General features: G+C 42.2%; 1 protein-coding gene across 11 annotated transcripts in view; it reads left to right on the forward strand.

Moving 5' to 3' along the window:
• The window catches only part of GPHN (gephyrin), a 403,230-nt gene that overhangs the window by 84,756 nt on the left and 294,364 nt on the right, over positions 1 to 24,110 (forward strand). The window lies entirely within an intron of this gene.

A 24,110-nucleotide genomic window follows, 5' to 3' on the forward strand; every position in this document is an offset into this window, starting at 1 on the left:
TCCAATTTTTAGCCAATACCAATTTTACTTCATATATTGAAATAGTATTGAAATAGAGTTTTGCTATTCTTGTCCATTTTTATATTACAAATCCCTAAAAGGTACATTTCAGGGACACATCTCATGTTACTTTTCATAATTTCTTGAATATCTTTATGGATCATTGTCCAATAGGTTCTTATTCTTGGACAGTTCCACCATTGATGGAAAAATGTGCCTGAATCTTTACCACACTTCCAACATAGAGTAGGTTTATGAGAAAATTTCGTAATTTGGATGGGAGCTAAATGCCACCTGTACCACAGTTCATAGTAATTTTCCTTAAAATAGCTACTTGTAGTAAATTTTAAACCTGAACACCAAAGATTTTCCCAGTTGGTTAACAAAATATTATGGCCAATATTTTAGCCCACTTAACCATAAAGTCCAATATAGTTTCGTCTTCAAGATCTAATTTTAGGCAAATATTATATATTATATATTTTAATTAAATTATTTTCCTTACTGATAAGATTTTCTTGAAATAAATCTTCTATACTTTGAATCCAGAAAAATACTGTGAAGTTCCACTCCTTCTGATTTAACATCTTCCAATTTTTTCATTTTAACTATAGTTTTATTTTCCTCTTCAGATTTAGTTAATAAATCTGAATATTTTAGCCAACCTTTAACTAATGAGTTTTTGTTCAATAAGGCTTCATGAATCGATAACCATAATGGTGTAAATCTATATAAGATTCTCTTATATTTGTTCCAAATTCTAAACATAGCGAATCTAAATGGGTGGTGAAAGAATTGTTTGTGTATTTTGTCTTTATTATATTATAGATAGGAATGTATACCAAATGTGCATCTTCTAGTGTTAAAAGTTTTGTTTTGAAAAGAGAGAGCCAGTTTTTAAGCCAAACTAGGCAACAAGCTTCAAAATACATTTTAGGATTTGGAGTTGCTAAACCTTCTCTAATTTTGGTATCAGAAAGTATTTTATATTTCACTCGGGGTTTCTCCCCCCCCCCCAAGAAATTTTAGAATAACAGATTGCCATACTTTAAATATTATATCTGATTTGATTATTGGAAAATTATTAAATAGGAAAAGAATTCTTGGGAGTAAATTCATTTTAAGGGTTGCTGTTTTTCCTAGCAACGGAAGTTGCAGGTTAGTCCAAGTATGTAGATCCTTTTTAATTTTGTTCCATGTGTCTTTATAATTATTTTCAAACAATGATAGGTTAGATGAAGTTAATTTAATACTCAAGTACCTTATTTTACTAGAAACATGACCTCCCCAGAGTTCCTCTAATTTTATTCTATTTTTGTTATTTATACTCTTAACTAAAATTTGTGTTTTCTCTTTATTAACTTTTAAACCTGAAATTAACCTAAAGTCCTCTAATTTTTTTAAAATCTCTTCTATTGATAACATAGGATCTTCTAGTATGAGGACAAGGTAATCTGCAAATGCTTTAATCTTGAAACTTTTAATTTTAACTCCCTTTATATTTAGATTATTCCTTATTTTATCTATTAATATTTCTAATACTAAGATAAACAAAGGGGGATAGGGGGCATCCTTGATGGGTTCCACATTTGATTGGGCATAGATCAGTTTTCCCACCATTAATAATAATTCTCGCATTTTGGTTTCTGTATATTTATTTAATCCAATTAATAGATTTGTTCCCAAAAATTTCCCTTGATAACACTTCTAATATTAGCTCCCAGCTAATACTGTCAAAGTCTTTTTGCATATCCAAAAAAAGAGCTAACTGACTATCTGGATGTTGTTCAAAAATTCAATCATGTTAACTGTTGTGTGGATATTATCTCTCATTTGACGTCTGGGAAGAAAACCTGTTTGATCTGAATGTATGGTGCCAGGTAAAACCTCCTTCAACCTGTTTGAGAGAATTGTAGTAAAGATCTTGTAGTCTAAGTTGAAGAGGGAAATTGGTCTCTAATTTGAAATTTCAGTCTTATCTTTCCCCTCTTTAGGGATTAATGTTATGTTAATGCACTTTTCTAAGAGTCGGGTATGCCATTTATTTCTATATCTTTAAATAATAAGTAAAGGACATCAACAATCTCTACGGCAAATTTCTTATAAAATAAATTAGAAATACTGTCTGGTCCAGGGATCTTATTGGGTTTGGTGTTTTTAATAACTGCCAATATTTCTTCTTTAGTAATTTCCTCATTGAGCATACATTGAAGTTGATGATTTATTTTATTCCAACTAAGGGGATTGTTCGGAAACTTGATATTTTGCTCCTGTTTCTTTTTGTAAAGTTTGACATAGAAATTTAGACATTCTTGTTTTATACGAGTATTATCATTAACTAATTGATCTGCTACTTTAATACCCTGAATCCATCTCTCATTTTTCCCTTTTTTCAATCTCCATGCCAGCCATTTATTTGATTTATTAGCGTGATCAAAATAAAACTGTTTCCTTGAATGATCTTTTTTCTTAATGTCCTCAGTTATAGGTGAATGATGTTGTTTCAGAAAAATAATTTCCTCTTGGACTTTACTATTGTTTATTTTCTATCTTGCTTCTATCTCTTTTAATTTAATTTCTGACTCGAGATTGCTAACTAGCGAATATTTTGCTTTATTAAGTCTAGCTGTGTGGGCAATAAATACCCCTCTAACATGCTTTGAAAGCAACCCAAATAAGTTTCCAATTACTACTTTCCTTTCAGTTGGATTCAGAGAATTTTTTCCATTTATTCTTACAATCCAGAATAACTGATTCATCTAATAATAAATAATTGTCCAATACCCATCTAAATTCAAAGTTCTTATGTTGATGTTCTGATGTCATTGATAAAGGTTTGTGGTCAGATACAGTAGTTGTCAGAATTTCTACTTTGTGAACCCAGGTAGTAATACTAGGTGATAACCAGATCATGTCTATTCTAGACCCCATATTGTGCCTCACAGAATAGAAAGTGCAATCTCTTTCCTGTGAATTTTTAAATCGCCATATGTTTATGAGATTAAGAGACTCAATACTGGCAAAAAAAACTGCTTGGGAGCCTCCCTTGCTCCATATAGAAATTAGGTCTCTCCCCTGGATGCTTATCCAAGTTAACATTTACTACCCAATTTAGGTCTCCTAAGAGTATAAAGCTATCAAAAAGAACAGATACTTCATTATTTTGTTTAAACAATTTATTTTAAAAATTCTACCAATATTTGGAGCATACATTCCATAAGTAAGGTTTTAACGTTATTCAATATAATATCAATAAATAAGAATCTCCCCTCCGGGTCTCTGAAAATCTTATTTGGCTGCAAATCTCCTTTGGTATAAATTATAATACCTGCCTTTTCCTCTTTAATTCTAGATACAGTATGTTCTAAGCCTGGTCTAGCATTTTTGAGAAGTATCCTTAGTGGTAATGTGTGTTTCTTGTAAGCATACACTTTGAACATTCTGTCTAGCTAGGTAGTTAAAAACCTTCTTTTTACAGGATTATCCATGCCATTCACATTCCATGAAATACAATACATCTTTATTGGTTAAAAATAAAAATATATACATTGTAAATGTATATGTAACTAGAATCAAAGAGAGATAACAGAATTTGAAAAAGCAAAGAGAGAAAGAACTAAGAGGGAAATAGGGAAGATCTAAAAAAGAGAAAGAGTGAAAAGAGAGAGAGAGAGAGAGAGAGAGAGAGAAGGCATGGGTCTAGAGATCAAGTGGTTGATCCTATGGCTGCAAGCACTCTGTCAACATCAGATGGAGAGAGCAGATCAGAGTGGTCCAATATGAGACCAGAAGATGCAAGGAGCTCCAGTTCCCTTATTGTTTCAGTCGTTGGTTGGAGGTCATGACAGAGTGACAAGACCTTTTCTGCAAAGAAGTTTGCAAAAGTCTCACAGCTAGGTGCCAAATTATTAATTTTAGATCCCATCAGCAGTGATGTGAAAGATTGACTCACATTGAGCAATTGTGCTGGGCAAGACCTTGCAGATGCAACGGTGGATGCATAGAACCTTCATGGTAATCTCATAGGCTTTTATAAATGTCCTACAAGATGTTCTTGTAGCTTCATCACAATTACACCTCCAACCTCTCTCTACCCATATCATCTCCCTTTTCATCAGTGTAAGCTCCTCAGTATACCAAGAATCCAGACTGGCACTGTTACCCGAAATGGTGAGAAGTCTCTCCCTTTTAGTGTGGGTAAAATAGCTGGAGCAGATTCTTGGCTTTGCAAAAGGCCAGGCAACATGGGATCTTGATTGCCTGTGTATACGAGAATCAACTTTTTGTAAAGGAAACTCGCAGAAGAATGAATAAAGTTTAACAATTTTATTTAGGGATAATAGGGGGACACAAGAACACAATAAAAACAGCAGAATGCATACACAGTCCTAGGATATAGACCAGGGGTGAGGAACGTCTGGTCTGCAGGCTGTATAAGGCCCACAAAATAATTTGGTCTGGCCTGCCACCACCCATCCCTCTTATGCACAGAAATCGGGCACATCAAGAAGACAATAAGGAGGAGGAAGAGTAAGGGGGTGGGGCTTACCCTATGTCTCCATCCCAGCCCACCGTCAGACCATGGAGAGGACAGAATAGTGCTGAAACAAATTACTGAGGGGCGGGAAAGGTGTGGCCTTTGGAAGAGGGTCCAGATTCAAAAGGTACAGAGTTGTAGACAACAGATTGACTGGTGGGGAAAGCAGCCTTACAGAGACCTCAGTGCTGCCTAAAAGCTCAGCATTCTTAATTCTGGATGCTAATTGCAGTGTGCACATGCCAGGTAACATCACATGCCTCATCAAAGAGAAGCAGTTCCAGCCATCACATTAGGAGCTAATTAAATGCGTTACCAAATATAGCAGACTAATTTTGTATGGCCCGCAGATGATGATAAAAATATCCAAATGGCCCTTAGGAGAAAAAAGGTTCCCCACCCCTGATATAGACAGTTGTGAGGTGATAGGTTTAGAATAGATAAGGAATAAATGGTAAAGGCTATAGTTACCTGATCTTGGAGCGGAATGGTCCAGTGAACTGATCTGAGTGACGTGTTCTTAGCTGTGGGAAAAAACAGTTCTGTGGAAAGTATCACAGAGAGTTGTCCAAAAATACTGAACTCTGTCTATTGGGAGAGTGGGCTTCTTATAGGGAAAAACGGACCCTCGGGGTTATGCAGAGTGATCCTAAATCTCCATAGACAAAGAGATTCATGCCCTTCCTGGGAAAGACAAGAGACAGACCTCAATCATAATGATTGAGTTGTTGGTCTAATAATTTGAGACATCAGTGTGATGTATCCAAGCTTGGGATTGTCTCCAGGGGAAAATTAGCTGATGAAATTACAGCTGTGAAACAAATGTAAAGTAAGGTGATCATTCAAGGTATTAGAGGAATAAATATTGGGTAGAACGACACTGGACAGATAAGACTTTAATACATTTATTGTCTTCACCGGGGACTTCCACTAGCAGGCTTCCAGTAGGACTTCCCCTAGCAGGCCAAGGAAAGACTCAGGAGACTTCAGATGCCCTCGGCAGTTCCCAGCTGACCAGATGGGACCACTAATTACCCCAGAGTTAAAGATGACTACCTAGGATTGTGGCAGGGGATTTGGGCATCCTTTCTGAGGACAGTTGTTATCTGAAATGGTGGGAGTCTGTCCCTTTTAGAGTAGGGGAATGAGCGAGAGCACACTCTTTGCCTTAGGATTAGCAAAAGGTCAGGCAAGCTTGAGATCTTTGTTACCTATGTATACCAAGGTCAGCTTTTGCAAGAAGTCTACAGGAAAGCAAAATAAAGTTTAACAGTTTTATTAAGGAATAATAGGGGTACACAAGCACACAATAATCAAAGCAGCAGAACAAATACATAGTCCTAGGGTATAAGCCATGTTGAGGGGATAGGCTTGGAATAACTGTAGGGAATTTGGGGAGTCAGGGTTATAGTCACCTGATCTTGGAGTGGAAAGGTCCGATGAACAGAGCTGAGCAATCCACACTTAGCTGTGGTAGAAGATCAGCATCTTGGGGACAATATCAATAGACAGAAAGGTATCTGGAGATATTGAACACTGTATGCAGAGCAGCTCTTAATCTCCCAGGAGAAAAGAAAGTCCTGCCTTTCCAGAGAAAGACAAGAGACAGACATTAACTTGAAGTGTTGAGTCATTAAGCTAATGGTTTGAGTGCTTGGGAGTGCCTGGAGGTGGGCAGAGTGCTGAGTCAATCACAACTATAAAACAATGGCCATGTAAATAAGGCAGTCTATAGAGAGAGATTAGTCAGAGGAAGAAGTTTTGGGGTTAATACAATTCTGGCAGGAACACTTGGGGCACATACATTAACAAGTCCTTTCTCTTCGCAGGGTGGATAGTCCAGGGCTGGATGCAGGAAAATTCTCAAATGCAGGGGAACTGTCTTCTCTCAGTCCCTTTAGGAAGGATATGAGGAATTTATTTTGCAAGGCAGATATGGGTGAGTGCAAGTCCAGACAAGATTTTACTGTGTCCTTGTAGGTACACTAGCCAGTGCAGAGAATAGACTCCCCATTTGACACAACACTGCTAGGCACCCCAAGGGATGGGTAGAGACACTGTTGCTAAAACAGAGCCTCCTCCCAGCAAGGATCAGTCTGATAATATCCCTCTCCCCCAGGGAAAGTTTTGATGCCAATTGCTGGCTTTGTTTGATATTTATTTATTTATTTATTTATTTATTTATTTATTTATTTATTTATTTATTTATTTCGATTTATTATACCGCCCCATCCCCGTAGGGATATGTGGACCCCGTAGGGATATGTGGACCACCCACACATGGATGCAGAATCAAAGTGGGCAAGGGAAAGAGAAGCCAAGTTTTAAATTAAAGAGGACCATTGGGAGGAACGTGTCAATTTGGAGGGGATGCCACCAGATTTCCTCACTAGGGGAGTGAGGTGCTTAAAACACAGTTTTTCAGACCAGGGATGGTTAGGGTAAGTGCTATGGAGATATGACCTTTTCATTTAAAAATAGCAGCAATGGAGAGATAAAAACAGGATCTCATAAAGGTTACATAACTCATAGGGCAAGAGAGAATTCATAGTAAAATTGAGGCACAATTCCTAGTTAAAAGCTAAAACACATTTCATGAAAGTGAGAAGGCAGTTCATAGGGAATTCACAACTAACTAATTAAAACATAACTCATATTAATTAAAACCATAAACTATAATCTAAAAGCATAAAATGTTTGGTTAAAAATCCCAGTTCATGGGGGAATGATTTCATAAGATTTAAGTACAAATTCATATGATGGATGGAGAAATACAAAATTCATTGAAGCGGTATTATTTGAGCTGCTCACAACATCTCTATTCACCCTCCCTTTCCTCATGTATTTAAAGCAACCAATCTTAGCAAGTGCTACTTCCCCCCACCCCCCATGAGTCTGTTTTCAGGTTATTCCCTGATTTCCGATGTCCACCTGCCCAGAGTCTGATGGAAGGGTATTCGCAGAGCCATGAAATGAAATGCCAGCCTGAGCCATGGCTTGGGAAGTGAGACAATGAAAACAAAGAAGCCTAGGGTGGAGCAGAGCTTTATGTTGCAGAGGCTGTCTAGGGTCCCAGGAGTTGGCAAGAGCTGATGGGACTTGTAGGCAAAGCAGCCTGCATAGGGTATAAAAACAATAGCATTAGTGGGTCAATTGGTTCAGCCAAAGTTGAAGGTGTGATTGGAAAGGGCAGGGCAGGGAGCTGAGCGGCTTCGGGTTTCCACACCATTAACATAAACCAGAGTAATACTATAGTAAAATAAGAGGTGCCTTCATGTCTAGCTTAAGGCATGCCTAGCAGCAGGGCATTATGGTCTATGTATAATTAACAAACCAAACAATAGTAGAAAAACAGTGAACATATAGTGGGGTAAACAAAACCATGAAACATATTGATGTAAGAAAGCAAAAATGGAAAATGAGTGGGTGTCATTGTCCTGTTGGTGTAAGCTAATGGTTTGAATGCTTGGGAGTGCCTTGAGGTGGGCAGAGTGCTGAGTCAATCACAACTATAAAACAATGGCAACGTAAATAAGGTGGTCATTAGAGAGAGATTAGTCAGAGGAAGACATTTTTGGGTTAATACAATTCTGGCAGGAACACTTGGGGCACATGCATTAACAAGTCCTTCGTCTTCACAGGATGGATAGTCAGTACTGGAGATGGAAATGCTGTCCAATGCATGGGCATTATCCTTTAGGAAGGCATTTTGCAAGGCAGATATGGGCAAGTGCGTGTTCGGACAAGACTTTACTGTGTCCTCGTGGGTATACTAGCCAATGTAGAGAATGGCTTCTCATTTTGCATGGCACTGCTAGGAACCCAAGGGTTTGCAGGATGGGTAGAGACACTGTTGTTAAAACAGAGCCCCCACCCAACCACCATGGGTCCATCTGGTAACACAATGGGTCTAAGGGAGAGATCACACGGAGGTGGCTGTCAACCCCATAAGAATAAGTTTTTTTTAAAATAGCAAGCCTTTATTGGCATAGACAACAGTACAACAATAATAAAAATGGATTAAAAAGCATATACAATACAGGAAATAAATTTTGGGTTGAAGAAAATCTACTGGCGTTTAGTAATTTCCAGGAGAAAGTCTGCCACTATCATACAGAGAAAAGGATCAGGGTTGTCCAACAAGTAGTGTAATCTAATTAAATCGGGAAGATGGGGTAAATGTAAAGGAGTAAGATTCACATACTTGGATCTGATTTCCTTGAATCTGAGACAGTGTGTAATTAGAGTAGGAGGCCAGGGATTCCTTTGAGCCATCGTTACCTGAACTGCAATCTTTTAGCTTTTGCTTGCTTATTAAATCTGCCATATAACAAGGCAGAGAAGACATAACATTCAAGCCTCCAGTAGAGCAGTATGGCTCTCAGCTAGAACAGGGGTTCAGTAAGCAATGCAGGTAATTAATGCCAAGTGGCCAGGCAGGAGAGAGAAAATACAGGGGAAATGCACGTTTCACATGGCTGCGGTGATTAGGGTAGAGAACTCTCTATCCAATAGTTGACAGCACAATTTCCTATAAGCTTCTGAATAACAAACAAAGAGACAGAGTGAATCCACAGGCAGTCCAGTGGAGACCATTTTTTCTTCAATTCTGGTGAACCAGAAGAAGGGTTGGAATGGGTGTCAGAGAGGCAGGCAGTGGACCAGAGGAATTACAGTCCGAGAGGAGATGAGTCATGAAGCCAGAATCTAAAAGCCCTCAACCAAACGGCTGATTCCCAAAAAGGAAGTTTGACCTAACTTTAGACAAAAAAAGGGCTGCATAGGAGCACATAATTTGGGAGTCCAGTTATCATATGAAAAGAACTGGATTGAAGAGAATTCAAGAATTGGTTAATAGCTTGAGTCCAAGTGGGGACTACATAAAAAACAATCTTTCGGTACAGCTGGCGTTGAAAAAGGAGCTGAGGTCAGGAGGGATAAAGGAGTAGCCACTGCTGTAATAAAAGAAATGTAGTGTGCTGACGCATACAGTTAGATGCTAGCTAGGAGGAGTTGCTTGCATGAAAGGTTAAAAAGGAGAGAATGAGAGGCCAAGGTGCTGGCACCCTTAACCTGGCTGAATTTGGAGTTTACTAAATTGCCCATATGAACTTCTTAAAAAGCGCCTAGAGAAGGCCAATACCATGGTGTTTTTCTGAGTAGTTGTCACTCTGTTGGATTCATTGTAATCCACACAATTGCTTCATTATTCCATCTGAGGCCAATATATGGATCGAGAGAGAAGGACAGCGTCATCTGCATAGAGCAGGGAGTGATACATGGGATAAGCACTTGGTTTTTATACAGGGCATGGCTGTTCACTGCTGAGAGGAAGCAGAGGGGAGAGTCACATAGAAAAAGATTGAAAAAATTAGAGACCCAGGAGGCTGTAGCCCTGTTTGACCCACCCCCAAGTGGGAATACTGTCATCCAAAAAAAGAGCCTTGGTAGGAACATTTTATCCGACAAAACAGCTGGGTACATGTGTGCAGTTTTGCCTAATCATAGAAAACAGAAGTCTGCCATCCAATGTTGAGAGAATGCCAGTTTTACTTTGAGAAGTTCTCTCAGCACAGAAATTAAAGGCATTTTAAATCAATAAAGCGAAGCATTAGGAGTTTGTTATCCTGCATTGATTATGAGACATTACTGGCTAGGTGTAATAATAGCACCAGAGGAAAAGTGGTCCAGAGGAGATTTCCCCTTAGAAAAACCCCTATTTGTTCCAGCCCCCACTGCTGGAGTGGGAAAGCCACAGCTGAAGTTTCTTCAGTAGCAATTTAGCATAAATCTTCCCTATCACTGAGAGGAGGCTGATGGGGCGGAAGTTGGCAGGCTCATAAGAATAAGTGAAGATTGGGAAGTGAGCATGACATTGTGGGCTTGGATATCAGAATACTGTGTGATCCCATAAGTATAAACATTGATGTTGGAGCCTTTAAAAAGCACCTTTCACCTGTTGGGGAAAAGAAATACTATCCTGATATATATACCCATTCCACCTACGTTTAGGTTGAAAGTTGACTTCTGGTCAAGTGATGTAGATTTCCTGTGGGGTTGGGGAATACAGTGAGACTGGCAGCACTTGTGAACTGGGGAAAGAGGTGGATGATAGGTGTTACCTTTATTTTTGTTTATGGTTATTTATTGATGTTTTTGTAGATAGTACAAGGGGGTGGATATGGATGTGACCTGTGTTAGGGAGGCCAGCATAAGGTCATGGATCCCAATGATTAGAAGGTATAGGATATTTGGTGGTGTGAATAAGCCATTCTGCAATATGAGGGCAGTGAGGCTAGGATGACAAGCCCTTCTCTTATCTAATGCTGTGCAATGCCAAGTCCATTAATAATAAGACTACCATCATACATAATTATTTTGCAGAGGAGAAAGTGAATCTGCCATGCATGACTGAGGCTTGTCTGTAGGAGGGTGAATTAGTCACCATGAAAGAGATCCTTCATATTTTCTCAGCTCTCCATCAGTCCTGGAGAAAGAGTTAGGGGGCAGAGGGAGTGAGGGATGGCTATATTTATTGGTGAAGCTTTCACCTTCAGTGCACAATGCACCCCAGAGATCCAAAGTAGTGATTGTGTGGGTCTGGGGTGGGACGCTGAGGAAAGTTGGGCCATCTGGCTAGTATACTGATCTATTGCACCAGCCAACATCCTGCTAAACCAGACCTGGGCATTATACGGCCCGCGGGCCATATCCGGCCCGCCAGATGACCCTGACAGGCCCCCCTGCCTTGCTGGGGAGCACAGGCGTTTTTGCCTAGGGACAGTACCTCTTGTCCCCGGGCGCATCCATTTTGGTCACGTGGGGGGCGCCAAAACGTCCCTGCACACAAGCTGATTCAGTAGGCCTTAGCAAGCCCGGCACTGAGGCAGCGACTGTTGCCAGTGCCTGTTGTAGCCCCGCCCACTCTGTACGGTGGCCTGGAGTGTCCAGGGGGCAGGGGAGAAATCCCACTGTGCTCCCAGGAGCAGGACTGGGGCGCTCCGCCTCCCCTCCCTCTGACCCAGTGTGCCTTATTCTCCCTTACTCACAAGCCTTCTCAGCAGCTGGGAGTGCAGGCTTTCGACTCTTCATCTGGAAGCTTAGACATCGGAGACAATCAGAGTCGCCGAAGCCAATCGGTGGCTCCCCTCGGTGGCACCTTGCAGCGGTCACAATCTGGATCAGGGTCCGACAGCTGCACGGATACCCTCCCACTCCAGGTTTAGTCCCGTGTCCTCACCGGCCCCAGTGTTGTGCCACGGTGGTTCCTTTGGGAGCATCACCACCACGAAGTCCAGGAACCGCTCAATGGATTCCTGTTGCCGATGAAAGGTGGTCAGGCCCGCCTCTTCCATGACAGGTTGCATCTGAGGTTTGTGAATCCACACGAGAGCCGGTGGTAGAGATCCGATCCACAGGCCGATCCATAGACAGCTACCAAACGGCTCCGTCGGAAGTCCCCATGGTCGCTGCCACGCCCCTCGCTCCAACGGAGTAGCGGGAAGACCTGCGGCTGATATCGAGGGACGAGAAAGAGCCACCAGCTTAGGCCCGCTTCTCTGCCGGTGCCTCCAGATCCAGAAGGGAAGGTTGAGCTCCTTTGGGGCACCGTGACTCAGAAACATTCAACCTCTCTCCATGTCAAGACACCAGAGGTCCACTGCACTAGGAATATAGATGTAATAGACTCTGCCACAATGTGCGAATTCCATAGAAGCAGAAATAAAAGGCTTTGGGAGTAAAGTCCATTTATTAAGACATCTTAGAAAAGCTCAAGTACACGAAAGTGGCAGGAATGACACCTCCTTCAGAGCACAGGTTATAACACCATTCACCCCATCCCCCCTTCCTGCTTCCCATGGGAACGGAGTCCTCATCTCCCGCGCAGAGATAAGGTCTCCGGCCAAGAAGCTGGCCCATCACCGGCTGTGGAATGCACTCAAGGTTACTTCACCATCAACACCATTGAATCCTTTACAATGGGTGAGTGCAAGTCCAGACAAGATTTTACTGTGTCCTTGTAGGTACACTAGCCAGTGCAGAGAATAGACTCCCCTTTAAGGCCAACACTGCTAGGCACCCCTAAGGGATGTAGAGAATACCGTTGTTAAACAGAGCCTCCTCCCAGCAAGGATCAGTCTGATAATATCCCTCTCCCCCAGGGAAAGTTTTGATGCCAATTGCTGGCTTTGTTTGATATGTGGACCACCCACACATGGATGCAGAATCAAAGTGGGCAAGGGAAAGAGAAGCCAAGTTTTAAATTAAAGAGGACCATTGGGAGGAACGTGTCAATTTGGAGGGGATGCCACCAGATTTCCTCACTAGGGGAGTGAGGTGCTTAAAACACAGTTTTTCAGACCAGGGATGGTTAGGGTAAGTGCTATGGAGATATGACCTTTTCATTTAAAAAATAGCAGCAATGGAGAGATAAAACAGACCATAAAGGCTATACAAACTCATAGGGCAAGAGAGAATTCATAGTAAAATTGAGGCACAATTCCTAGTTAAAAGCTAAAACACATTTCATGAAAGTGAGAAGGCAGTTCATAGGGAATTCACAACTAACTAATTAAAACATAACTCATATTAATTAAAACCATAAACTATAATCTAAAAGCATAAAATGTTTGGTTAAAAATCCCAGTTCATGGGGGAATGATTTCATAAGAAGATTTAAGTACAAATTCATATGATGGATGGAGAAATACAAAATTCATTGAAGCGGTATTATTTGAGCTGCTCACAACATCTCTGTTCACCCTCCCTTTCCTCATGTATTTAAAGCAACCACCCTAGCAAAGTGCTACTTCCATGAGTCTGCTCGTACACCTGACTTCCATGTCCACCTGCCCAGAGTCTGATGGAAGGGTATTCTCAAGAGAGTTATGAATGAAATTTTCACTGAGCTGCCAAAGTGAGACACCAAAACAAAGACGTTTGAGGGTGGAGCAGAGCTTTATGTTGCAGAGGCTGTCTAGGGTCCCAGGAGTTGGCAAGAGCTGATGGGACTTGTAGGCAAAGCAGCCTGCATAGGGTATAAAAACAATAGCATTAGTGGGTCAGTTGGTTCAGCCAAAGTTGAAGGTGTGATTGGAAAGGGCAGGGCAGGGAGCTGAGCGGCTTCGGGTTTCCACACCATTAACATAAACCAGAGTAATACTATAGTAAAATAAGAGGTGCCTTCATGTCTAGCTTAAGGCATGCCTAGCAGCAGGGCATTATGGTCTATGTATAATTAACAAACCAAACAATAGTAGAAAAACAGTGAACATATAGTGGGGTAAACAAAACCATGAAACATATTGATGTAAGAAAGCAAAAATGGAAAATGAGTGTGTGTAATTGTCCTGTTGGTGTAAGCTAATGGTTTGAGTGCTTGGGAGTGCCTTGAGGTGGGCAGAGTGCTGAGTCAATCACAACTATAAAACAATGGCAACGTAAATAAGGTGGTCATTAGAGAGAGATTAGTCAGAGGAAGACATTTTTGGGTTAATACAATTCTGGCAGGAACACTTGGGGCACATGTAATAATGTCTTCTGCCTCACAGGATGGATAGTCAGTAATTGAGATGGAATGCTATCCAATGCATGGGCATTATCCTTTAGGGAAGGCATTTTGCGCGGTGATATAAGTAGTGCTTGTCTCGACAAGACCTCATCAAAGTCCTGGGTATACTTCAAATAATGTAGAGAATGGCTTCATTTTGCATGGCGGACTGTTAGAACCTGTTGGAGTTTGCAGGATGGGTAGAGACACTGTTGTTAAAACAGAGCCCCCACCCAACCACCATGGGTCCATCTGGTAACACAATGGGTCTAAGGGAGAGATCACACCGAGGTGGCTGTCAACCCCATAAGAATAAGCTTTTTTTAAATAGCAAGCCTTTATTACAGACACCAGTACAACAATAATAAAAAATGGATTAAAAGCATATACACACAGGAAATAAATTTGGTTGAAGAAAATCTACTCATGCTTAGTAATTTCCAGGGAGAAAGTCTGCCACTATCATACAGAGAAAAAAGGATCAGGTTGTCCAACAAGCAGTGTAATCTAATTAAATCGGGAAGATGGGGTAAAATGTGTATGAGTAAGATTCACATACTCTGGATCTGATTTCTGAATCTGAGACAGTGTAATTAAAATGTAGACCAACTGGAGCCATCGCTACATGGCACAATCTTTAGCCTTTTCTTTGTTTATTAAATCTGTAACAAGGCAGAAGATGATAACATTAAACCCATGGAAGCATTATACCTCCCTTGAACAGGGTTTATTAAGCAATGCAGGTAAGTGTGCCAAGTGGCCAAATGGGAGAGAAAATACAGGGGAAGCTAACGCTTTTCTTACAAGTGTGATTAGGGTAGAGAACTCTCATCCAATAGTTGACCTTTAATTTCCTATAGCTTCTGAATATGACAAAGGGCAGTGAATCCACTGACCGGCCCAATAGAGGCCATTTTTCTTCACCACGGGTAAACCAGGGTTGGAATGGGTGTCAGAGAGCAGACGGTGGACCAGGAATTACAGTCCGAGAGAAATGAATTGCAGCCAGAATTCCAAAGCCCTCAGCCAAACGCAGGTAAGGTTGATTCCAAGGAGTTTTGACCTAACTTTAGACAAAGGGCTGCATAGGGCACGCAATTTGGGAGTCCAGTTATCTTATGAAAAAATTTGGATTGAAGAGAATTCAAGGAGTGGTTAATAGCTTGAATCCAAATTGGGACTACATAAAGCAATCTCGAGGCGACTTTGGCATTGAAAAATTTGAGGTCAGGAGGGATAAAGGAGTGGCCACTGCTGTAAAAGAAATGTAGTAATGCTGACATACTGTTAGATGTAGCTAGGAGAGTTGTCCATGAAAGGTTAAAGGAGAATGAGAGGCCAAGGTATTTATAGCACTTAACCTGTTCAATTTGGGTGCTTTTCATTGCCCATGTGAACTTCTTAAAGCGCCTAGAGAAGACCAATACCTTGGTGTTTTCATAATTAATTGTCACTCTGTTGGATTCACAGTAATCCACACAGTGCTTCATTACGTGTCTGAGGCCAACTCTGGATCGAGAGAAGGACAGCCACTGCATAGAGCAGAATTGATACATGGATGTACCCAGTTTTGGGCATGGCTGTTCACTGCTGAGAGCAGAGGGGAGGTCACTAAGAAAAGATTGAAAAGAGTGGGGCCAGGACGCAGTCTCCGTTTGACCCCTTTGGAAATTGGAATACTGGTTCGTCAAAAGGCCTCTGTGGGAAATTTGATCCGGGCAACTGGTATTTGTGCAGTAGCCGTCAATTAAGAACAGGAGTCTGGCATCAATGTTGAGGGAGCCAGTCACCCAGAGAAGTTCTCTCTGTGCACAGAGTCAGCAGCCTTTAAATCAATAAAAGGCAGCGAGAGCTCGTTATCTGCATTGATTGAGTATTTACTGGCTAGGTGTACAGCACCAAGGCGTGGTCCAGAGGAGATTTCCTCTTGCGAAAGCCTATTTGTTCAGCCCCCACTGCACCAGAGTGGGAAAGCCACAGCTGAAGTTTCTTCAGTAGCAATTTAGCATAAATCTTCCCTATCACTGAGAGGAGGCTGATGGGGCGGAAGTTGGCAGGCTCATAAGAATAAGTGAAGATTGGGAAGTGAGCATGACATTGTGGGCTTGGATATCAGAATACTGTGTGATCCCCTAAGTATAATTATTGATGTTCGAATACCTTTAAAAAGCACCTTTCACCTGTTGGGGAAGAAATGTTATCCTCGTCTCCTCTCCCCATTCCACCTCGCTTTGGTGGATTGAGTTGACTTCTGGTCAAGTGATGTAGATTTCCTGTGGGGTTGGGGAATACAGTGAGACTGGCAGCACTTGTGAACTGGGGAAGAGGTGGATGATAGGTGTTACCTTTATTTTTGTTTATGGTTATTTATTGATGTTTTTGTAGATAGTACAAGGGGGTGGATATGGATGTGACCTGTGTTAGGGAGGCCAGCATAAGGTCATGGATCCCAATGATTAGAAGGTATAGGATATTTGGTGGTGTGAATAAGCCATTCTGCAATATGAGGGCAGTGAGGCTAGGATGACAAGCCCCCTTCTTATCTAATGCTGTGCAATGCCAAGTCCATTAATAATAAGACTACCATCATACATAATTATTTTGCAGAGGGAGAAAGTGAATCTGCCATGCATGACTGAGGTTTGTTCTGGTAGAGGGTGAATTAGTCACCCTGAAAGAGACACCTCATATTTTCTCAGCTCTCCATCAGTCCTGGAGAAAGACAGGCAGAGGAGGAGGGATGCATATTTATTGGTGAAGCACCTCAGTGCACAATGCACCCCAGAGATCCAGCAGTGATTGTGTGGGTCTGGGGTGGGACGCTGAGGAAAGTTGGGCCATCTGGCTAGTATAATTGATCTATTGCACCAGCCAACCTGCTAAACCAGACCTGGGCATTATAATGGCCCGCTGGCCATATCCGCCCGGGCCAGATGACCCTGACAGGCCCCCCCCCCCATACCTTGCTGGGGAGCACAGGCTTTTGCCTAGGGACAAAATTTGGTCCCCGGGCGCATCCATTTTGGCTCAATGGGCCAAACGTCCCCTGCACAATAAGCTGATTCAGTAGGTTCTAGTAAGTCTGCACTGAGGCAGCGACTGTTGCCAGTGGGGCCAGCCAGGCCCCGCCCACTCTGTACGGTGGCCTGGAGTGTCCAGGGGGCGGGGGAGGTCCCACTGTGCTCCCAGGAGCAGGACTGGGCGCCTCGGCCCCTCCCCTGACCCAGTGTGCCTTATTCTTCCTTACTCACAAGCCTTCTCAGCAGACTTCTGGTCTGAGGCAACAGGAGAAGGGAAGCTGAGCTGGGATCCCAGCAGCAACAGAACTGATGATGATGCTGGCATTTGTTTGGTAAGCCTTCAGATGGGGTGATTTCAGAGAGATTTATATGCTTGCTACTTCCCCTTGCACTGGCTTGGAGCTGTTTCTCAGGCCAACCTACCCCACAGGGTTAGTGTAAGGACAAAATTAGGAAAGAGAGTTGCGGGAGAGAGCCATGTATACGGTTGGGGTGGGGGTGTTTGGTGCAGTGGTGCAAAAAAATCATTGTTTGGTTGTGGTGGGAAGGTGGGTCACCCATACCGAGGGGGCTTTCAAATTCAGTGGCTCGTCCTCGGCTCCAGTTTGCATAGATACATTGACCTCTGTTAGAGGTGGCTTTGAAAGCCCGGCGAGAAGCTGGTTGCCTTGGCCGCCTGCTTCTGCAGGCTTTCAAAAGCGCCACGCCTATTAGCGCTGGTGTTTGAGCCCGCGAGAAGCCGGTTGCCTTGCCGTCGGGCTTCTGGCGGGCTTTCAAACCACCTCGCCTCCTGGCTTTTCTGTTGGAGTGGTGCCTTGAAAGCCCCCGCGAGAAGCTGGCTTGCCTTGGCTGCCGGGCTTCATGGGCTTTCAAACCACCTCGCCTCTGGCTTGCGCTGGGGAGTGAGGAGCTTAGGTGCCCCGCAGTAGCCGGGTTGCCTTGGCTGCCGGCTTCTGGGCGGGCTTTCAAACCACCTCGCCCCTGGCTTAGCAGCTGGGAGTTTATATGAGGTGCTCCGCCAAGAGAAGCTGGTTGCCCTTGGCTGCCGGCTTCAAGGGCTTTCAGCCGGGCGCACCAGCCTTGCTGGGGCGCGAGGTGTCTTTGAAAGCCCCGCAGAAGCCGGTTGCCTTGGCTGCCGGCTTCTGTGGGCTTTCAAAACCACCTCGCCCCCCCCTGCGTTTTGGCCTGGCCTTCCACAATATTTTCTGTTTCTTATGCTGCCCCATGGAAAAAATAATTGCCCACCCCTGTGCTAAACTGTTGGAGGCAGTACCAGACTTGGCCTCTGAGTTCCTGAGCATTATTGTACTGGGGGACTTCAATGTCCATGCTGAGGATTCCACCTCCATTTGGGCTGTGGACTTTGTGTCTGCCATGGCAATGCTAGAACTCTCTCAAGTTGTGTCAGGTCCCACACACCAAGAGGCCATACCCTGAGCAATGGTATCCATCTGGTTGGCCTCCATTCCCTTTCCTCCTTTCCCTTTTTTCTTGATATTGTTGAGATATTTTGTAATAATGTTTCATCTTCATTCTGCTTTTGGTACTGACAAATGATATCCCTCTCTTTTATATTAGAATAACTTGGGGGTGGGGGAGAATACAGATTTTAAAAATACATAACTTCCTTGCAGTCATCTGTCATTCCCCTTTTCATTTCTGCAGGTCTCATTGTCCAGTGACAAAGGTGTCAATCCATTCCTTCAACATTTTTTTTGCCTTGCTGTGGACGCTGCTATAGATAATTTAGCAAAATGAAAATACTTCTTAGGAAAGTTGTGTTTATAGTTCTAATGGTGACTGGGAAGGGGAGGAGTTTTGGCTAAATGATATACTACAATATGGTATTTTAAAATACTTATGTTCAAGGCTTAGAGTTAATATTTAAAAAAAGAGAAAACTGGGAGAGTTGCATTTAAAAAGTGAGGTTGTTTATTGGATGTTGCAGTGGCTTATTTCCAGAGGCACAAAATCTTCTCCAATAACTATTGTCATCCGTTTTGAAGTCCCCTAATGAATTTAGAAAGCACACACTTTGGGCAGCTTAAAGTAAGGAGCATCACAGCTATGAAACATATCTTGACATTTATCCAAGTTAGTAATATGCATGAATAAGCATTTAAAATCAGGTGATAAAGCTTGGAGAAAAACCATGAGGCTTTGATTGCTGCTCCAAGAAATAGTATTATTTTTCTGTGTGAAGAAAATATTCAAGGTAAAAGATATAGCTGACAGTCATTATGGAAATTTTGCATTAAGCTTAATAGTTATGGTATCTAAAACTAGTGAGATTTTTAAAAGATTGTTTATGTTTTTCGTTTAATGCTTTGTGGGCCTTGGATTCTTGTGTTTCATCTAGTCTTGATTTTTTTCCCCTCTTGCTTATGGAAGAAGAAAAGTGTTCAAGCAGAGATTTGTTTTAAGTACAAACTGTTAATTTGATACAGTTATTTCTCTGATCAAGGATAACTGGTCTGTAGTTAAATCTATATTTTCCAGTGAACTCCTTCTGTAATCATAGAAACCTCCTAAAATTTAAAAATGAAGGGAAATTTTTACCCCACGGTTGTTTTGTTTTGAACAGCATGGGGATTTTTTTCCCTCTCAGAATCTTGCTTCGTGCTTTTAAAGATGTTTTCAGTTTTCTTTTACATCAAGTTCATGATTTAAGAAATGATGTGTTAAATGGTTAGAACCCCTCATACAGCTGAAGTTAAGTTTTAAGCTTTGGCTGCAACTAAAATCAAAGCTGAAAAGACAACTCTTTTTAAAAAGGACTTTGCCTCTTGGTCTTCTGGTACTTACATGATTAAAAAAATCTCTATCATTCCAATTTTAGTATATGTGCTGTCGATTTTTTTAAAAGCCTAAATAAACATGTGTTTCATTATGTGTTTTATACATAGCTTTTTTGGCTCAGCGCTAAGGATCAATAAATAGGCCTCCCTCAACTGACTCCCAACTTGGGTCAGGATATAGACTTACCCTCGTTATGTTAAGCTTTGGCCTCACACTAATCTTGTCTTGCCTGATTAAGAGGTGTCCAACATTAGTTATTTAGCAAATACATTTATGAGTTCTGAGCAATGCTTTTATTTTAAAGTAATCTAATTAAAACATAATTGATGTGAAATTGTTTTTCAGCATAGTAAAATATATATACCATGTTATATGTAAATTATGCTTGCACTAGTAAAACACCTGATTGTCTTAACATTAATACCATGTCCCTCCTTTTATCAAGATTTTTTCCCAAATTTTAATATTTTAAGTAATTTATTTATTCTCAAACTTAAGGAGCCCACGGAGCCCTGTTTTTCTTTTAAGGTTTTTCATGGACCTTCACTGGTACCCATCATACTCTAGACAGCCCTTTTCAAAGTATACACAGCAAGTAACATATGCCTCATGAAGGCCTTCATCTTTTCCATCAAGGGACCTTAAGCCAAGATTCCTTGGAGAAGGCAGGGCAAACAAGACTAATCAAAAAGGCTAAGTGAGAGTTCTCACACTTAAGAGTTCTCACACATTTGCTGTCAGAAATATCTCCCCTCCCCCTGGCCAGCTAGCTGTCTGTAGCTCAATCAGGAGTTTCTGGTCTATGTGTGGAACAAGCAGTCAGATGAACAAGCAAGATTTTTGACCATTGTCTGAGACTTTTAAAAGGGAAAAGATATTTATTCAATAAAATTTAGTTCACTGGAGCACAAGCACTGGAAAACTATCAAAACCCCCACAGATATTACAGAATTTTTTTTAAAAAAAGTCTGAGGCTAAATAAGTAGTTCAGTCACTGATTTTACTTTGACATTCCTTTCCTTGGAACAAGCATTAACCTTTAAGAACTTCAAAAATAGAGCCTACTCAAGACAGACTTCATTCCATTTGTTTCCTTTGTTCCTGAAACTTTGCTTGCACACTAAAGACAAAATGTCTACAGGAGTGCATCTTGAGTTGGGCAAGCCAGGGTATTTGTCCTTGGCTCCACATGATTGGGGGTGCCCTGGCTGCCCCTTTTGTGCCCCCCTGCCTAGCATGGCAGTGGCGACAGCATGTATAAGCAGCTGGTAAGGTGCACTCTGTCCCAGGAGGAATCTGGCGCCAGGAGCGGTTAGCTGGGCTTCTCCCTCCTTACTTCCTCCCTCCCTTCCGCCAGGGCACCAGGCCAAACCAGCAGAGGCAGCATGGTGGTGGCGTGCACACTGATGTAGGCAGCTAGTAAGGATGGTTCTCTTTGCCCAGGAGTGAGGAGCTGGAGCATTGAGCTTCCTGCCTCTTCCCCCACCAGCTGCACCCCCTGCCAGCCTCCTGACTGGGTTCCTCCCCCATCCTACCCCGGGGTGCCTGATTCCCTCGAGTCATGCCAAACCTGCTTTTGCTGCATGCCACCTCATGACTGTTCAGGCTCCCTTCAGCTGGAACTTCAGGAACAAAGGGGTTACTGAGCATGACTGGGGGATTTCTTTTCATTCAGTGGATGAAAAGATCCATTCGGTTGGATCTGGTGACTAGGAGAGCAGCCCCCCAGTGAGGTGTAGTCCTTGCCTGGCCACTTGTCTCATTCAGCGCCCCCTCCGCTGTGTATTGACCCCCTAAGTTCAGTGGATTGTGGTGGTCTCTCCTTGGGCTTTTAAAATTCTTATGTGGTTGGCACACAAAGCAGCTTTATGGCAAGTTAGATCCATTAGTCTGCCAAGATTAGTCTGCTTATCTCAAAGGAGTTTTTACAGCTCCAGATTATTTTAATGAGTTGCTGGGATTAAACCTGGAACCTTCTGCCTGTCAAGCATGTGCCCTATCACTGAATCACAGCTCTGCTCCAGAAATCCAGAAGGTAGGAAAGGCAGCTCTCTCCCTCTCCTGCTGTAGCAACCCTGGCATCCAACAACAAAGGTTAGTTTGTTGAACAATCACCCCATATAAAGTGCTCCAGTCATAGAGGGAGGCTTATGGTGGGAAACGAGGCAGAGCCTACCCCAAATCCATCAGCAGCAGAGAACATTTTCTCGCAGATTGCTCCCCCTTTGTTTCCCTGGGGTGGCTGATATGGGACGGGGGAGGAACTTCAGTAATCCTTCCATAGCAAGAAGAGGCACCGCTCTCTGAAGCCTCAAGTCCCTGCCTGGCTATGGAGGTTAGCTCTGTGCACCACTTAAGTAAGATCTGTAGAGACAGTAGAGAGCAAGTGAGTGGTCTTCTGTGTCATTGTGACTTCTGTCTGCTCTTGGTCCCGGGTCTGACCAGGGCTAGCTTGGTTTGGAGGAGCTGGCACAGGCACGTGGAAGGCAGGAAAACTTCAGTGCACAGAACTTTAATGCAAGCATCTGATTGAAGAGGGAGGCATGGGGGGAGAAGAATGGATCACGTTGCCCCTTTCTTGTTGCCCCTTTCTATGCATACCTACTCATAAGTAAGCCCTACTGGCTCCTTTGAAGCCTGCCTTCCAGTAACTGCTTGGATTGCAGTCTTGCAGGTTGATCCTGTGTGTACTTATTGGGAAGTAGCTAATGTTTATTTTTCTCTACTTACTCTAAAGTGTACATTAGAACAAGGTGCTACAACCACTTGAACAGTCCTCTGTTGTGTCTTCTCCTTATGGATCATAAATAAACAAGAAAAGATCTTTGTCCTCTCTTTGACTAGAAAGCCAAAAAAATGGTTACAGTAGGCAAAGGTTAGACCCCCCCCCCCATCAAAATTATTGAATGGGGGAAAGGGAAAATATGGTCCCCTGAAAGATGTCCCCATTATAGTGGACTGGAGTCTATGGTTTAGTTTTGCTTTAGTCTGTTTAAATGGAAATAATATGTGATGAAGTGAGTGCCTTTGAACATGCACAGCGTGGCTTCCCTTCAAACTTGGGAAACAGCAATTCAGCCTCTGCACAATAGAATAATAAGAAAAGGCTCCTAGATATGACATTCAAGAAGGCATGAGACCTGATGTTTCCAATTTTTGAAACTAAGCGCTGCCAAATGCTAATGAAACGCTACCTAGCCTGAATTCTTGATTCTGTGTGTGTCTGGGTTGGAGCATGATTCTCACCAGAAGAGACAGAGGTCATCCCCGTGTTGGAATCCCAAACAAGCCTATTACATGTAACTGGTGAAAAGAGGGCATACCTTTAAAAATCTCCCAAACCCTGCATTTCTATATGCTGGATAGTGGCCACTATCTAAAAACAGTGTTCCATGATCTGTGTGTGGAGCATCTCAAAAATTATTAAGAAATAATAGACTTTTAAAAAGAGGGAAATTGGTTAGAAAATGTGCTGTTATATTATTTTTTCATTTCCTGTGTCCAGTATTTTAAGCACCAGTTCTTTCTGATTTGTTGACCAATTACTTCTGTGTGAGAACAAAATAATCCACAGTAAATATGAGTGGGAATTTTTTTGGAGGGCCATTTCTTCTCAGTAGGTGCAACCTTTTCCTCTGTAGTCTGTATTTGTGGATACCCCCTCCCCCTCCCTCCCCACACTCAGATCTTCCTAAAATATCCTGAGGAAAACATGCCCTTTTTTCCAAGAGAAGTTGCTGATAGAATCAGTACTCTCAAGGCTAGAAGGAAAGTTGTGCAGCCAGAGAAAATGGTGTTCTTTTGGCTTTCATTAGGAAGGAATTATGTTTGCTTTGCATGCGGAACAGTATTTAAGATTGTATTTATTATTTTCTCATTTTAATAGAACACACAGAAAAATAAGCAGAATAAGAAAGGTTATACAAAAGTGAAAGGTAAAAAAGTGAATAAAAAAGAAAGGGATCTTAGCTTTTATAAAAGATGTTGAATACAAGAGAGCATGGATTACAGTTATTTGTTTGATATAATATTATTCTATAACATTGGTTCCCAATGCAGGGTATGCAGGAGAGGGGGGGGGGATGTTAGTGTTAGGTTAGGCCTGGAAGTAAATTAATTGATTTTAAACCAGAGGCTTTTTTGCTGGGGGTTAATGTGGGTGACATTCCCCCTGCCCTGAAACTCCCACTTCCCCCTTTCACTC

This window comes from Sphaerodactylus townsendi, linkage group LG02 (assembly GCF_021028975.2).
Source record: "Sphaerodactylus townsendi isolate TG3544 linkage group LG02, MPM_Stown_v2.3, whole genome shotgun sequence".
NCBI lineage: Eukaryota > Metazoa > Chordata > Lepidosauria > Squamata > Sphaerodactylidae > Sphaerodactylus > Sphaerodactylus townsendi.